Source organism: Bos indicus, chromosome 27, assembly GCF_029378745.1.
Source record: "Bos indicus isolate NIAB-ARS_2022 breed Sahiwal x Tharparkar chromosome 27, NIAB-ARS_B.indTharparkar_mat_pri_1.0, whole genome shotgun sequence".
Lineage (NCBI taxonomy): Eukaryota > Metazoa > Chordata > Mammalia > Artiodactyla > Bovidae > Bos > Bos indicus.
In genome coordinates, this window is record NC_091786.1 from 17,276,159 (window position 1) to 17,294,214 (window position 18,056).

The following is an 18,056-nucleotide window of genomic DNA, read 5'->3' on the forward strand; positions in this document are numbered from 1 at the left end:
CGCATAAATAAGAGGATGTTTGGAGGAAATTGTTGCTCAAAATATATGCATTTTCAGAAAAATGTAGCTTAAAAAAAAAGCAATTCCATACCGGAATTAAAATTCAACTGAAAAGACAGACTTCTAGCAGCCTAGAAGAAACAGCTTTTATATCAGCTTAGTATCAGTGAACTTAAACCAGATGAATTAAGCTCCTTAAAATTATAAAAGCTGATTCTCTCTTCTTATAACTCAGTGAATTTTAAAAGGACAAGGGTCTCAGGTAAGGAATGCTTTGTAAAATGTGTCTCAGTTTTGTAAACTGCTCCTTGGCTTCTAGAATTAGAGGAGTTTCAGATTTTTATAAATGTTCATTCTGTTTAAAATTCAGTTTTACTAAGTTTAACTTCAGATATAAATTAATTTTAATATTAAAAAAAATCATGCCTGTTGGCCTAGGAAAATAATGTCTTTCCCATTAGAAACTATATCTAAATTTTAAGGACTCAACATCATAAAAATGTCCATTCCCCCCAAATTTATCTACAAATTCAATATAATGACACAAAAATTTTTTACCTATAATCAGACAAGCTGATTCTAAAATTTATGTAGTAAAGGGCCAAGGAAGGTAGGGGTTTATTATCAGATAGTGAAGTGAAGTGAAGGTTGCTCAGTCGTGTTCAACCCTTTGAGACTCCATGGTCTGTAGAGCCCTCCAGGCTCCCCTGTCCATGTAATTCTCCAAGCAAGAATGCTGGATTGCCATTTCCTTCTCCAGGGGATCTTTCCAACCCAGGGATAGAACCCAGGTCTCCTGCATTGTAGGCAGATTCTTTACCATCTGAGCCAACAGGGAAGCCCTATTATCAGATATATTGAACCTTATTGTGAAGCAAAGGTAATTAAGATAGCATGATATTTGTCTAGAGATAGACAAATAAGACGCAAGAAAGGAGAATGGAAACTACAGGAATAAACTCTCACATTTAGAAATCTGATCCTTCATGAAATGGGGCTTGTAGTACAATGGTAAAGGACAGACTGTTCAGAAATGGTATGAGCACATTTAGTTGTAGATACAAAATAATAAAAATTATATTTCTACTTCATATTCTCTCCATGTGTAACTTTAAGGTAGATTAAAGAATTATATATTTCAGGCAAAAGCACAAGCTTTTGAAAGACAATAAAAAAATATCTCCGGATAGGATATTGAAAAGGACATAAAAGGCAACCATAAAATAAAGACTGATAATTACACTATGTTAAAGTAAAGAACTTCTGGTCATGAAAAGAAACCTTTAAAAAGTGAAGGCACATGCCTCAAATAGCAAGCATGTGTTTGCAAAACACAAAACCAACAAAGGTTTGGTATGAAGAGCATATAAAGGATTCTTACAAATGAATTTTTTTAAATGACAAATAATGCAGCAATTGGCAAAAGATAAGGGGTTTCTCAATAAAGGAAGCACAATGGATGCCTCACAGAGGAAAACACTTTCAAACTCGTTAGCAACCAGAGAAAAGCAAATTAAAACTACTCTAAGACAGCATTTCCCATCCACCTGTGGCGCACATGTCACTGTCTCATTTAACTTTGTGCCTTAGCTTCTCCATTCTGAAGATGAGGATAATTCTTCTCATCCATATTCCCCTCAGTCTGCTCTGTTATTCCACCTTCCTTTGAATTCTAATACCCTGCTTCCCTGGTGGCTCAGTGGTAAAGAATCCTCCTGCCACTTCAGCAGACCTGGGTTCGAACCCTGATTTGGGAAGATCCCCTGGAGGAGGGCATGGCAACCCACTCCACTGTTTTTGCCTGGAGAATCCCATGGACAGAGGAGCCCAGCGGGCTATACATAGTCCACGGGGTCACAAAAGTGACTTCATGACAGGTTTTCACTTACCATTTCTATTATATCCTTTCCTTTCACCTATATAACAATTCTAATGAATTTAGCAGGAACCAGGAATTTCAACTTGTGGAAAATATAAAAGGCTTGGAAATGGAAATGGAATTTTCAGGCCACCAGATGTCTTTACACATAAACATAAATAACACTGCCATAAAATTGACCCCAGCCTACCTTTTAAGTAGGAAAATACTCTCCTTTAATTCAACTCCGGTAATTATGGATGATTCATTTGCTACTAATTTGCTGAAAACCCAATTTGGAAAATGCTAACAATACATATATTAAGCCTTAAGTTAATACATGACATTCAACAGAAATCTGTTCAGTCTGAGACTCTTCTTCTAAGGAAGTCTTTAGACTGTGTTTCCTAATCAGTATAATGAGCTTTCTGGAATTTATGAAAACTAAGCCTCCTTTCAGCTCTAAAGTTTCAGCTCTGTGTTTTCACTATTAATGATTGTTTACTTCTATAAAGACAGATTGAAGAGCTATTATGGATCTTCATTTTTCTTCCTCACCCCGTCTGCTTCTATGTGTAACTAATGTTCTTTCTTTCTCCATGTCTTTATCTGTCTCTCACTCTGGCTCTTATCGTCTCTCACGCTATTATTCTTTCACTCATTTCATGATTTTAAAAAACAGTTAAACTAAGACAATTCTCCTAACTTTTTAACATTGTGAAGAGTAATCCTCACAATACTAAAAAGCACTGCTAACATTCTTCAGTAGACAATACCTAGTTACAAATTTAGCCAAATAAGGGTAACCCATATTGGTACTTCTAACCATGATCTATTTTTGCGTACACAATGATACACATTCTTTTTTTATGAACCAACCAACCATCTTCCTGTTATTAGAAATTTGCTCCCCCAAGTCTTCCAGTCATCTTTAAAAGTTCTCAAAGCAATTGCTCACAACCTCATCTGTCAGCAGGAGACCAAATCTCCCTTCCACTTTACTGGCCACTTTGCTCTGGCTCCCTGGGAATTCATCTGGGGAAGTTTACCTCTCATCTGCCCTTCTTGAGAAATGCACTGACCCTGCAAGATGCTGACTCCATATGCTGGCGAAGCCCTGTCCCTATGGTGACAAAGAATCATCAGGTTCCAGGCAAGGTAGAAAGAATGGCTTCCTCTCTAACACATCTCGTACCTTACCATCTGGGCAAGGAGATAGTTCTGTTTCTGTGCTCATCTCAACTTCATGAAAAAGAGACTGGCCAGGTTCTGGTCTTCTCTAGGGCAGTCCAAGGCAGTTCAAGGGGCGTGTATGGAGTAGACCCCTTTCCCATGAGGGAAGGATAGAACCTCATTCTAGCCCCACTTAGAACTTCAAATCCCTCACCCGGTGCTCTCCTCCTATATAATTCATCCCTAACGTTATTTATCCTTCCAAAAATCTATGTATTTGTAACTCTGAATTTAAAATTCTCCCTTCCTCCTGGACCCCTAAGCTGCTTCTCCCTTCCCCACCCCCCAACCATTCCAGTTTAAAAAAACGGGCTTTGGGTTCCCTGCTTCATATAGCAAATTCCCACTGGCTGTCTATTTTACATATGGTAGTGCACACGTTTCGATGCTACTGCTCCCTTTTGGTTCTCAGGGAGCGCAAAGCCAGTGCTTTGTGATGACCTGGAGGGTTGGGATGGGGGCGGAGGTAGAAGGGATCAAGAGGGAGGGGACATATGTATACTTACAGCTGATTCATGCTGACGTATGGCATAAACCATCACAACATTGTAAATTATCCTCTAATGAAAAATAGAAATTGTAAAAAAAGGAAAATAAAAAGCTCCCATGCCTGTCAAAGATATAAGCACACCGTAGAAGAAGATAGATCCCTAGCCCAAACATTCCTAGGGAGATCGTTAGCTAATTAATTAGATGGTGTCCCATAAGACATGGAATTTGAACCAGATGAGTGATCTTGGTGGGAAATACTGTCTATCACTTCTAAATGAGGGAGATAAGTTTAGTATAAGTGTTAGTCATTCAGTCGTGTCTGACTCTTTATGATCCAATGGACTGCACCCAGCCAGGCCCCTCAGTCCGTGGAATTCTCTAGGCAAGAATACTGGAGTGGGTTGCCATTCCCTTCTCCGGGGGATCTTCCCAACCCAGGGATCGAACCTGGGTCTCCCACCTTGCAGGTAGATTCTTTACCATCTGAACTACCAGGGAAGCCTAAATGAAAGAGAAGCCAGCATTTATCTGCCTTACTGAAAGTTTGAGTCCATCTTCCCACCTAGCTTTCTCAAGCCTCTCTGTCTACAATGCTGTAACTTTTTCTGACTGCATATAAATAAGTGCAAAATACTTGAAAATTGTACAAAATTGTAAGAAAACTGTAAAAGTCACTTTGAAATGTTATCACACTGGCACAATCTCTGTTAAGATCTTGGCCTCTCTACTTCATGCTCCTCTTGTGAACATGCAAGTAAATACAGATTAATTTTACATACATGAGATCATATCGTACTCCCTGTGTACATCTTTGAAATGTTTAATGCTGTCTTTTTTTTACTGCCCCCACTCTTATCAAGTTTTTCATTCCTCATAACATTCTCTGAGAATATCTTTTTGTGGGTATTTCTCTCTCTCTCTCTGACTGCAGAGTTGCCTTAAGAATGAGACCATAAGCATTCATGTACCCAACCAGTTCACTAAAACTAAAATATTATCAATACAGCTGACATTTCTTCCTCATCCTTCCCCCAGTGACATCCTCTACACATGCATTAACCATTACCCTAGCCTGGGGCTTCTCATTTGTCGGGAAGAATCTGTGTGTCATATACATCTTTGTCCCTCAACAAAATATAACACTATCTTAAATGTTTTTAACCTTCATGGAAACGCTTTTTTCCACTTAACGTGGAGATGAGGAACTCTAGTTTATTCATTTTGGGTACTTCGTATTCTACGAATACACAACTAGTTATTTATCTGTTCCCTTGTTAAGGGACTTTAATATTGTTTTCAGCCTATTGCTATCCTGAGGTGTGCTGCTGTGAACATTCTTTCCAGGTTGAGAGGTGGTACCGCACCGCAGGTTTGGGCATGGATTCCAGTGTCAGGTTTTGTGAATTTGATGTATGGCTATCCATTCAGTAGCTAAGCAAACTTGGCAAAGTTATTTAGTCTCTCTGGGCCTCAGCTTCCCATTTTAAAATGAAGATAATGCTGACTACTTCATAGAAATATTAAAAAGAATATTAGCCTGAGGCATATGTAACTGTGATTTTTGTAGGTCAAAAATAGTCAAACATCAGCATTTTCAAATGGTGCAATGTAATAAAGGAGCTACTACATATAATATGCTTATGGGTGTACCTGTACATAAATTGGAGAAGGAAATGGCAACCGACGCCAGCATTCTTACCTGGAAAATTCCATGGACAGAAGAGCCCAGTGGACTACAGTCTACGGGTCGCAAAGAGCTGGACATGGCTGAGCGTGCATGTACACACATACATAAATACTCAGTAAACATGAATTGTCATGACAGTAATGATGATGATGATGTCTCTTCGTGTATTTACATATCAGACTTCCTCTGGCCTGTGCATGTGGGAACAGAACTGCAGGGTCACAGGATCTGTATAAAATCAATGCTTACTTCCAAAATATTCTGCAGAGATTTCCTATCCAAAATATTTTTACCTTTCCCTATGTTTGGTTCTTCTTTAATACAGTTCAACCAAGTTTATAATACTGTTCATAAAGGTTAAGTTTTTCATCCCTCCTCTTTCCCCTGCCCTACACCCTCTTCCTCCTTCCATTGTCAATAAAATATTTTAAAATTATACATTCTAGATATTGATTTCTGATATATAACAATTCATTCAGTGGTAGCAGTAGAGTCAGTCACTCAATCGTGTCTGACTCTTTGCAATCTCATGAACTGTAGCCCGCCAGGCTCCTTTGTCCATGAGATTTTCCAGGCAAGAATACTGGAGTGGGTAGCCATTCCCTTCCCAACTCAGAGATCAAATCTGGGCCTCCTATATTGCAGGCAGATTCATTAGCATCTGAGCCATGGGGGGCGTACATTTGATAGTGGGGAGGCTTTAATATTCCAGATTCAAAGGTTCACATCGTCTGATATTAAAGGTGGAGAGAATTCTGAGACTCTATTCAGGTCTTGTGACTTTTTCATATTTTTGATAGATCATCATGACCTTCCTGAGTCAATGATTAGACAGTCAAATGATCAGATGCCATTTTTGCTTTTATGGGTCAGAAAAGTTTTTTGCCAATCTCTCACTAGGATGGCCACCCAGAGGTCTTAGACACTGTTCCTCTGGATTTCTTTTAGCTCCCAAAAGAGAAGAGTCTGCTCTAACCCTGTACCCATAGGCCCAGAGGGAGCCCTTGGCTACTTGCTCTCTGCTACCAGACCTCTTCTTAGCTGGTCCCAGCAACCACAAGCGGTGGCTGAATTGAGCTGCCATCTTCCCAAATCCCTCTCCATTATTCTGTATTTTCCTCTCTCCATTCAAAGGATCAAGAGATTCATTCCATTGCATAATGTAAGTTCTTTTAGTCCCAAGAACAAGGTTCCATCTAAGAATAGATACATACTGTTGAGAATGCCCAATTAAACCAAAATTTCATTAGTTATATGAGCAATGATATGACCTAGAAATTTGTTAGTAATAAGGGAATGCTAAGTTAATATAAGCTATTATTAGTAATGAGCATTGTGAATAGTTTCAGGATAATGCATAGTAAACAATTTAATGCCAGATGATTAAATATTAAAATTAAATAAATTAGTTAAATTTGGAAAGATAACTACAAAGAGAATTTCCATAATAAAGCACAGAGTAGAATATTTTCCAGATATATGTGTATCATATTTGAAAGAAATATAACTATCTAAAATGTAATTCTTTCTGTAATTTTCTTATGCTAGGAATTATCCCCTCTCTTTCATTTTTTCTTAAATCTATCTTTTCCCTATCTGCTGGACCTTTTCCCACCAGCACTGAAATCTAATTTAGTATTTGCCATTCTTAAAAATAAGAACAAAGCAAATGCCTGCAAGCGTAGTTCTCTCTCCACTTTTCAAAGCCAACTTTTCTGAAAGCATTAATTACAGTTTCCGTCTCCTCCTCTTCAGCGCCCATCTACTCCTAGCTTCTCTCATGATGGCTCACCACAGTCACACTCTACACCAAGCTGGCATTTGCTGAGGTCACTTGCCATCTTCCTCAGGGCACCTTGGAGTCCTCATCTCCCGGAACCTCTCAGAAGCTCCACGCTCCGCAGTACCACTCTCATTCCCTCCTCCTCCCCTCCAGCTTCTCTTCCTCTGCAATAATCTCTTTGCCAGCCTCTGCTTCTCTCTCCAGCCACAAAGTCTAGCACTTTCTTTTTCATCCTAGGCATATACATTTTTCATTTCCAGAACATTCTAGACTCTTTCCCACATTCTGTTCCCTCTTCTTGTAAGGTTCTTCCTTAGTTTTTCACATGGAAATACTTACCCAGCAAATGCTACTTGAAAGGGAGGCCCCCCTCTGACCTCCCAGCCTGATAAGGTCCACCTATTTTATATTCTCCTTGCAATCAATGATTGCCTTTCACTAAATACATATATACATATGTGTTTATATGCATATGATATTATTGTTGTAATTTTGACAAAATAAACATTCATGTAAGTTTGTGTTGGATGTTTATGTCACAACTAAATTCTAAGCTCCGCTAAATCATAAACTCTAACTTTCTTATTCATTCCTACATCTCCATAATTAGCATATAGTAGCATAGTAAAATATTACACTTTTTAATTGAATAATTGTATTAAAAAACTTTTTTACATATAACCCATACAGAAAAGAACATGTGGAATGAAAACGAAAATAAAACTTTCCTACTTACAGAGAGATCCATTGGAATATTTCCTTGGATTGAGAGCATCCTTTGCTGTGAAGAGAAATGGATGTTATGTCCAGATGGTACTCCACTAATACTGGTATAATTTGCCTCATGGTTCATATCATTGAGTTTTTAAAATATTTCAGTATACTGACATATCTAAATGAAAACTTTTATCTGAAATTGGCTGTATTTTCATGTGAGTATTATCATTCTTGAAGAAAAGGTAAGGTACTTTCCCATCAGAATGATTTATATTCTGAATTGTTAGTTGCACCGTTATGTCTGACTCTGTGCAACCCCATGGACTGTAGCCCAGCAGGTTCCTCTGTTCATGGGATTTTGCAGGCAAGAATACTGGAGTGGTTTGCCATTTCCTTCTCCAGGGATAGTCCTGACCCAGGGATCGAACCTGGGTTTCCTACATTGCAGGCGGAATCCTTACTGTCTGAGCCACTAGGGAAGCCAACATTCTGAATAACAATTATTCAGAATGTTTAAGAATTAAAATTTTTAAGACAAAAGCAAAAAGTCAAGGTAGATTTATGAGAATATTTAATAAAAGCTTTTTCTGTGTTATCACTGAGGGGAAGTTTATGTTCTTTCTTATTATAGGATGGGAAAACCTCACTCTGCACAGGAATCTGATGTTTCTGATTCAGAATTCTACATATTGTCACTTCCCGAGGGAGCAAGACAGTCATTCCATTATATGGGCCATTTCCAACTGGGCTGAGAAAGAAACACTGAGACTATTCTTTGGAGAACTATTCAACTCTGGGAAAGGATTATGTAACCTAATAAGTTTCATTAAAATTTTTTTTTTCATTTTATATGTTTCTCAGGAAAAAAGGTCTTGCGTGTAGTCATTAGACAAGGATCATAATCCTCATTGGTAATGTGTGATACTTAGCAGATGTTATTGGCTCTGCTAAATGGCTTGTAAGATATTAAAATTAATTTTATCAATAATACAATAACATGATTTTAAAACAAGAAGAAAATGATGGGAACAATGAGAATGCAGTACATAATCTTCAAGGAAAAGTTATAAATATGGACTTAAACCACAGGTACACAGACATTTTTATCGTTTTTGCATCCCTATGCCATAATATGAATGCCAGAGGCTCACGTCCTAAATTATCATTACTGCATCTTTTGTCTTCTTTATGCTTAAAGAATTTGAAAGCTGCTATTTCTTACTCTGCTTCAAAGCACCTACCTCGAGGTGGGCATGCTGTATTAATTGAAGTGACAGGGTGCCTATAGTAAGTCACGGCTTCTCCACTCTGTATCCTGTGGATCAGAGACATTTTATAAGCCTCAGAAAGGTGGTGATGAGCGAACTTCTTACCGAATTACCCAGCAACAGAACCTATCTAAAATATTTCAGAATATCAGCTAGTTATCTCCCTTTCATCTTCTCTCATTCTTTTACCCTCCTTCTCTTCCTCCCTCCCTCCTTACCCATCCACTTAACCTAGTTGTCAACTGTCTCTCTCTATATGTACCCCCATCCAATCTCTCCCGAATATTCTGTTTGTCTTTGTAGTACTCATTGCCACCAGCACTAAGTAAGTAAGTGTTAGTCACTCAGTCATTTCTGGCTCTTTGTGACCCATGGTCTGTCCATGGAATTCTCTAGGCAAGAATACTGGAGTGGGTCACCATTCCCTTCTCCAGGGGATCTTCCCCACCAAGCAATCGAACCTGGGTCGCCTGCACTGCAGGCGGATTCTTTATCAGCTGAGCCACCAGGGAAGCCCTCCAGCACTGAGAGAACTTCTATGCTGCTGCTGATATTCCTTACTTGGTAGCGACCAGTGATTACACTTGAGCAATGGAATTATTTCAAGCTGTTGGGCACTCGAAATGCAGCTAGTGCAATGGAGAAAGTGAATCCTACCTATTCAATTTAAATTAATTTAAATGTGCATTTAAATAACCAATATGGCTAGTGGCTAGGATATAAATATGAACAAAAGGCAACCCTGACCTTTGGAACATCACATTCCAGGGAGCTTTTACTGACAGCATCCTATACGGGATATCCGGAGGTTTCTTGCATTAGCAAATAGCATGTTCCTTATCACACGTGAGTTCAACAAACTAAAAAGACAATACAAAGCCAAGGCAGATAAAGCAAATTTATATATGCATAAATAGACTCAAGACAGCAACAAAATGCAATGGTAAAAACCACATTAAACAACAAAATGGAGTAAGTAGGCTTAGCTCAAGGCATTCGTTTTCCCAGTTTTTTATATCCTCCTTGAAATAAATTTTATTGATGGGTCCAGACTTTTTTCCAGGCCAGGCTCTTCTATCATCTAGTTGTGTGACACCAAACAACTCGAACGGATTACTCTCCATGAGCCCCGAGTGGCTAAAACTAGGTGTGGGGTCAATCATCTATAAAAAACTCCTTCTGTAAGACTGCAGAAGTCAAGCTCTTGGAGACTTTTTCCATGGCATCTTTAATTTACTACTTAGTTTGCTATGTTTTAAATATTAATCTAGAGATGTGGGAGAAATACTTAAGTCTTCTCCATGTCTTTATATTTGCAGTATTTTTAACACAGATACTAAGTACAGTCTTAGGCTGTGGTGAGAAAGCAAGAGACAGACAAGGAGAGACAGAGAAGGCTAAACTGAAACTATAATTAATTTTCAATTTTACACAGCTTTTCTTTTGGCAAAGGATGGTCTCCAAGTACAATTATGTGTGTTGATACGGCATGGTCTTTCATCATACAAACAAAAATGCCCCTAAGAAGCATGGGAACACTATGCCTCTATTGGTTTATAGGAGCTCTCTATAGCTCCCACTAAAAAGATGGCCTTTTGAGAATATACTATGAGTGTTTTCTAGAAGAGAATCTGTGTAAAGAACTGTTTGTCTAGACTATATCCATCTTGCTTTCTTAGAAAATTTTTCATAAATATTTAGGAGCTAAGGTCTGGTGTGGTGTCTAGACTATTATGAAGGAAACTCCAATCTGTGTTTACTTAATAACGCGATACTGTGGTTCCCAGAGTTTGGGCAGCCCATGAGTTGCTTTTACTTATAATTTTGAATAATTGTGGTATTTAATTTCCCTTTTCCCAGCCATTGAATATCTCAAAGAGTTATTATTTCTTCTTTCTCTACTTTCAGGAAAGATTTATAGTGGCATTAAACACATTCAGTAATTGTGATAGTCACTTTTGTAGATAGAAAGCCTAATTCAATTGTTCCTGTATAGAAAAGATGTTCAGTCAGTTCTCTATTATCCCCACTAATGGATGGAAGCAATCGAGCAGATAATTTAACTCACCAAAAGGACCAAAATCCATTTTATATTTTACTCTGGAATATGCTTTCATATTTACATTTGAATGTGGGCATGATTGATGTTCAGCCATTCAATCTAAACGATGAAAGCAAACATGTGGAAGGTCTATCAGGAGGAGCAGGAATGATGCCTGGGTCAGACCTGCCTCGCTCTCCTCAGTATTCTAACCTTCACAATTCATGGCTGAAAATGGAATGCATCACTTAACATACTGATGAGAAACAGGAGGCTGGAGCAGAATTTCCTTATTTCTCTAAGTTTCTGGCTCAGACCTTTCCTGGGAGAGAGACACAATTAAGCATTCTGGTTTAGACCACTCCTTTTCCAGCTTCTGCTGGAAGAGAAAGGTTTAATTACCCATGAAAGTGAAACTGTCAGTCGCTCAGTCATGCCCGACTCTGTGACTCCATGGCCTGTGGCCTGTGAGGCTCCTCTGTCCATGAAATTCTCCAGGCAAGAATACGGAATGGGTAGCAATTCCCTTCTCCAGGGGGATCTTCCTAACCCAGAGATTGAACCTGGGTCTCCTGCACTGCAGGCAGGTTCTTCACCATCTGAGCACCAGGGACACTCACGGTAGATGATAAAACCAGTAAGATTCCGTATCGATATCACTTTGAAAGGCAACTGAAGAAGCCCCTAGACCATGCTTTGTTTCCACTTGTTAAATATTTCTGTAACCACATTGCACAATGCAGACGCTTGTCTTCTTTCTCAGCCTATTGTAACAGGGCAGCTACGACTGTAGGCATTTCAGACTCTACAGAGGATGCTGCCTGTGTGTTAAAGCTGTTCACACACAGGTATATGTATTACTTTGCTAATGAAAATTTCTGGTATTATTTTGCCAATAATAATCAAAATTGTGATCATAAAAACATTACATATTTAGATAAAACGTCTTTTATCGTTTTGGGAAAAGTGAATTTCAGAAGTGCCCAGATGGCACCCCACTCCAATACTCTTGCGTGGAAAGTCCCATGGACGGAGGAGCCTGGTAGGCTGCAGTCCATGGGGTCACGAAGAGTCGGACATGACTGAGGGACTTCACTTTCACTTTTCACTTTCATGCATTGGAAAAGGGAATGCAACCCACTCCAGTGTTCTTCCCTGGAGAATCCGAGGGATGGCGGAGCCTAGTGGGCTGCCATCTATGGGGTCACACAGAGTTGGACATGACTGAAGCGACTTAGCAGCAGCAGCAGCAGCAGCAGCAGCAATCTTTGCAAGCGTATCAAAAAGTAAACTGCTTTTGTGATAACATGAACATACCCACATACAACTTTTTTAAAGGACTGTTTCTTGCCAAGAAATAGGCATCAAAAAGGACTCTTCAGGGACTTCTGTGGTAATCCTGTGGTTAAGAATCTGCCTGCTAATGTAGGGGACACGGGTTCAACCCCAGTAAGGGAAGATTCCATGTGCCGTGGGGAACTGAGTAGTTCCTTAAGTGCAAGCTCTGCACCAAGAGACTAGCCCCGACTCACTGAAACTAGAGAAAGCCCGCGAGCAGCAAAGAAGACCCAGCACAGCCAAAAATATATTTTTTTTTCAAAGTGACTTTTCAATTATTATTCACCCTTAGATTTGTGGAGAAAAAAAAACTAAAATTTGTATATTTTTGTTCTTGCCTAGGCAAGAATACTGAAGTGGAGAGCCATTTCCTTCTCCAGAGGATCTTTCCAATCCAGGGATTGAACCCAAGTCTCCTGCATTCCAGGAAGATTCTTTAACATCTGAGCCACCAGGGAAGCCCTAGTTTGATAGATTGATGCAAATATGCTGGATTTGCCCACAAATCTTCATTCTGAGGAAGTCAATTATTAATATCCTCTAATATTCTAGAATGACTGCAACTTAATATATAAATTTCATTTAAAACCTGATGACAAAATGTTGAAGTCTATGCTTAAGTAATCCATAAATTCATAAATCAGATCAACATTTATTCCATTATAAGATGGTTGATTACAAAACATTTTCACTGGACTTTGTCTATGATGATGCTATGAAAACACATTTCTTTTATCATGAGAACAAGTTCCAGAGAAAATGCTGAAACCCGGTCAGCTGTATCCGTTAACTTCAGTTTTGGTCATAATATCCCTGGGTCTCTTTATCTCTTTATCTTAATTTTATAATTCAATACTGACATCACCATTTTTTTAATTATTAAAGAAATTCAAAACAGTTCTCAATTAACTGGTAACTCACACTAAAGGAAGATCTAGTGGTCACTTCAGTTCAGTTCAGTTCAGTCACTCAGTCCTGTCTGATTCTTTGCAACCCCACGAATCACAGCACACCAGGCTTCCCTGTCCATCACCAACTCCCAGAGTTCACTCAGACTCACGTCCATTTAGTCAGTGATGCCATCCAGCCATCTCATCCTCTGTCGTCCCCTTCTCCTCCTGCCCCCAATCCCTCCCAGCATCAGGGTCTTTTCCAATGAGTCAACTCTTTGCATGAGGTGGCCAAAGTACTGGAGGTTCAGCTTTAGCATCATTCCTTCCAAAGAAATTCCAGGACTGATCTCCTTTAGAATGGACAGCAATTGTTAGACTGAAATAAATCTGATTCAGAAAAAAAAATTAATCATGAGAATGTTAGATTCTAATTTTCATGTTTAAAACATTTGAAATTTAGTTGTGGGATTTGTTTCATTGCAAAATGTAATAGGGAAATTGTAAAGTTTTCCACAGACCTCTGTAAATGTATATTAAAGATAAGCCATTTAAATTGTAAAAGTAGAGTTAAGATAAATGTTAATAGTTACACTTTTGTCTCTTCTGTGTTATTTATCTATACTCCCAACTTGACTCATTGTTGGCCTCTAACATATATGTATTAATTAAATAATAATATGTCACCACATATGGCTGGAAACTGAACAGCAATGCAAGGCCTTCAGGAAACAAAAATTTTGACTGGGGTGGTGCAGGCTTCTTGGTGGAAAATGATACACGTGAGTTGGGCATTGAGGGATTAATAGATAATAACAAGGAAAAACAATGACATTTAGGTTTTAAACCTTTTTGATTTTACTTCTAGAAAACTATTTAAATATACCTCTTCAGGAATATAAGCCCAAAATGCTGTTGAGACTTCCCTGGCAGTCCAGTGGTTAAGACTACACGCTTCCACAACAGGGAACATGGGTTTCATCCCTGGTCAGGGGGCTCCAATACTTTGGCCAGCTGATGCAAACAGCCGACTCGGAAAAGACCCTGATGCTGGAAAAGACTGACGGCATAAGAAGAAGGGAACGACAGAGGATGAGATGGTCAGATGGCATCACCAATGCATGAACCTGGACAAATTCTGGGAAATGGTGAGGGACAGGGAGGCCTGGCGTGCTGCAGTCCATGGGGTTGCAAAGAGTTGGACAGGGCGTGGTGACTGAACAACAGGGAGCTAGATCCCACGTGCTGCACAGAGCGGCAAAAGACAAAAACAAAACCGAAGACAAACCCAAAACCCCCAGATACTGCTTTCCACTACGTAAAGATACTCTCAGCAAATAAATAGGTCTAAAAACAAGACACAGGCTCCACAGGGAGTCACTCATAGGTCCCAATTCACTAAACCGAGCTTTCATTACCATTTCAGTTTTTCCAGAAATAGAATCTTTCGTTAGTCAATCGGAATCACCGATTGGCACTATTAGCTAATTTGCCTGATAGACCCTACCGTCCCCCCAAGGAAGGTGGCCTTGTCATAACCCATCCGATTGTTCTGTCTGGTGTAACTTCCTTGTTCCTGCTCCCTGCTGCCTAATAAGTCTTTTCATTTTGTTCAGTTCCTTGGAGCTCCTTTCTGTTTGCTACAGGGGCTGCTACCTGATTATGAATTATTGAATAATACCAATAAGATCTTTAAAATGTACTCAGTTGAGTTTTGTTTTTTAACAACAGGAATTTGAATTCTAAAAAGAAAAAATATAGCAACAATTTTTGATCTATGGAGACAAGGACAGAACATATTTCTCACACATCCTCAGGGAAGTAGAGACATAATACATTCCAACTAAATATAAGCTGATTCCTGTCCTGAATATTCATACTATGAGGCCAGTTCTTGCCTATCTGTCAATACCCCCAAAATTCAGAAGAGAAGAGAAGAGAAAGAGGAGTTGATGTTTAAATATCATCTCACCCATTATTTCATTTACCTCTAACAACTAATAGTACGATACTATTAACACCCTGATAATTATAAAGTATTTTGTACTCATTTAAAGGCTCAGAAACTTTAAGTGACATAATAAGTGGTGGATCAGGAACTCAAACCCAGAAATAGGAACCCAAAGCCAAAGCCCTTCTGCTACAACACTCAGTGTTAAGAGAAAGAATAGAGTTTAGTAATTTTTGTGCAAATTTTATTTATATTTTCAGAAAAACTAATTAAAATTATGCTTATCCTTAATAAATAGTTTCAAAGTAAGATAAATTAACCATGCAGAATAAATTAGCTAAAATTCAGAAAAACAGACAAGAGAACTTGTGGATATTAAAATTAAAGTGAAATTACATTTCTATTTTCAATCAATATATTTGTTCCCTATATGCCATACACTGCAGTAAGGATTGAATATACCATTATGAATGACATCATTTTTGCCCTTGAGAAGTTCATATTGCTTGGGATGTCCATATTTTCAGGTTTGCTTAATGGGAAATTTATTGCTATGGGTATCAGCAAGAGACAAATGTGAGCACATTTATGAGCATGGTGTGATTTTGAGATAAGAAGACAGTTCCATAAGCCACCCAGGAATATTTACCTAATTATATTATAATCATACTGGGTGCCTAATGATTTGTTTTAACTTGTTTCTGCTAAAAGGCTCTCAGAAACCCTTCCTGTTTTCACCTTGCTTTTCTTCCTCATTTTCTCATCACTCAAGCTCTACCCTTCACTCACTGTTTTGGACTCCTATTTGGATTTGTGAAGCATTTTTCAGACCCCTCCCAAGGTCAGCTCCTCTGTTCTTTTCAAACATTAATGCATTCTTTGCAAAGCCTCAACAATATTAAGAATTCCTTACAAGTATGCATTAAGTTTTACCACTAGAAATAAATATAAGACCAGCCAGGACTAGGTGCTTACATATGGACAGAAAAGGGCATCTATCATAAACATATTTTAATTAAGAAGTATTTTAACTTGATGGAAGAAATACTGTCTTTTTTTTAATCTGCCAGCACAAGAGGTAGTGCCAGATTTTATAATATACCTTATTATGATTAAAATGAAATTTTGTCTATAATGGCTAATCTTTTTAAATTACAAAATACAGAAATTAAAGGAAGCACAAAAGGGGACCTATTATCCTGTATGGGATGAGAACAATGCCTTTCCAGAAGAGATTTCTGTGCTGAGACATGTCTCATTACATTTGCATGTACTCCTCTCAGACTGCATCCTAAAAGGTGCCCATTTACTTCAAAAAAGAGGGATTTCATTTACTTCCACTCACCCAGGTAATTCCTCAGCCTTTGGATAACTTGTTTTGAGAGTCTTCCTCCATTTTGAACATCAGCTTTAAATATACGTATATCAGATCAGTTAAGGCCAAGAGGTAAGAAACTGTAGTAGTTTGACAAAAATCCATCTGTATGACTGGAAAAACGCATGGCATACATTTTCTATTGAATTTGGGCTTTTTTCATCTGTATTATACAGCTCTTTGTTATTATCACACAAGCATCTAATGTCAAACAGAAAGTATATTTCAAAAATTTGATAATACATCCTACCTTTTAATATATTCTCATGTACCAAGGGACTTCTAGTAATTAGAAGTTGTCATAAAATACAGATACATAAAAAGCAAACATTTTCTTTGTTTCCTCAGGTATTTAAGCCCTTCTTGCTGTGCTGTGTTCAGTTGCTAAGTCATGTCTGACTCTTTGGGACCCCAATGATAGTAGCCAGACGGGCTCCTCTGTCCATGGGAGCTCCCAGGCAAGAATACTGGAGTGGGTTGCCATTTCCTCCTCCAGGGGATCTTCCTGACCCAGGGATTGACTCCAAATCTCCTATGCCTCCTGTCCTAGCAGGCATACTCTACTCAGCCACCAGGGAGGTCCTTAAGCCATCTTGCTTGCATACTAAGTCACTTCAGTCATGTACAACTCTTTGCAACTCTATAAACTGTAGCCCACCAGGCTCCTCTGTCCATGGGATTCTCCAGGCAAGAATACTAGAGTGGGTTGCGGTGCCCTCCTCCACGGGATCTTCCCAACCCAGGGATCCAACCCATGTCTCTTATCTAACCTGCACCGACAGGCAGGTTCTTTACCACTAGTGCCGCCTGGGAAGTCTCTTATGCATTTATAAAATGGTTCCTTATTCTGGCCTAAGTTACACAAAACCTACCCACACAAAGACATAGACAGAGAATCAGAGATGAATGGTACAGCCTCAGTCCTAATTTTCTTCTGGCTTTATATTTACTTGGATAGGCTTTAGCCACCACTATACAGAAGAATATTCAACTTTTTCCCACTCATATTTATTAGAATAGATGGAACTGCAGATCACTGTTCCCTACCTATCCCCGATTGCACTAAGGAAAGAAAGGAACCTGAATTAGGTAAAGAATGGAGATACCTTTGATAAGGAATAAAATTACCTTTGATGAAATCTAATAAAGAAGCCTGTTTTTTTCCTAAATATTACAAATCAAATACTTACAATAGAAATGTAAGGATAAACTAATAAAACATTAACATAACAATCAGTTATTAAAATCTAGAAAACTTTCATGGACCCCTATGAACCATAATCATTGCTTTAGGAAAACTATTGATAGTAACTTTGTTTTCTTGTAATTGGTCATTATTAATGTCTTTGTCTGTGGGCAAAATTTTCAAATCTACTCTTTTATCAAAACTTTCCAGGAAATACTTTAATGAAAATGTGAAGTG

At 38.5% G+C, this 18,056-nt stretch overlaps 1 long non-coding RNA gene across 4 annotated transcripts in view; it reads right to left on the bottom strand.

Annotated features, from left to right (window-relative positions):
* LOC139180227 (uncharacterized) overlaps window positions 1-18,056 on the bottom strand; it is a 478,513-nt gene that overhangs the window by 221,711 nt on the left and 238,746 nt on the right. For 3 of the 4 annotated variants that reach the window (XR_011564557.1, XR_011564556.1, XR_011564554.1), the window contains 4 exons: window positions 16,604-16,746; window positions 9,786-9,898; window positions 9,012-9,085; window positions 7,790-7,834 (listed from right to left, as the gene is read on the bottom strand). This is a non-coding gene — a long non-coding RNA (uncharacterized lncRNA). The remainder of the gene's footprint in view (window positions 1-7,789; window positions 7,835-9,011; window positions 9,086-9,785; window positions 9,899-16,603; window positions 16,747-18,056) is intronic. The other variant, XR_011564555.1, reaches the window with a different exon arrangement.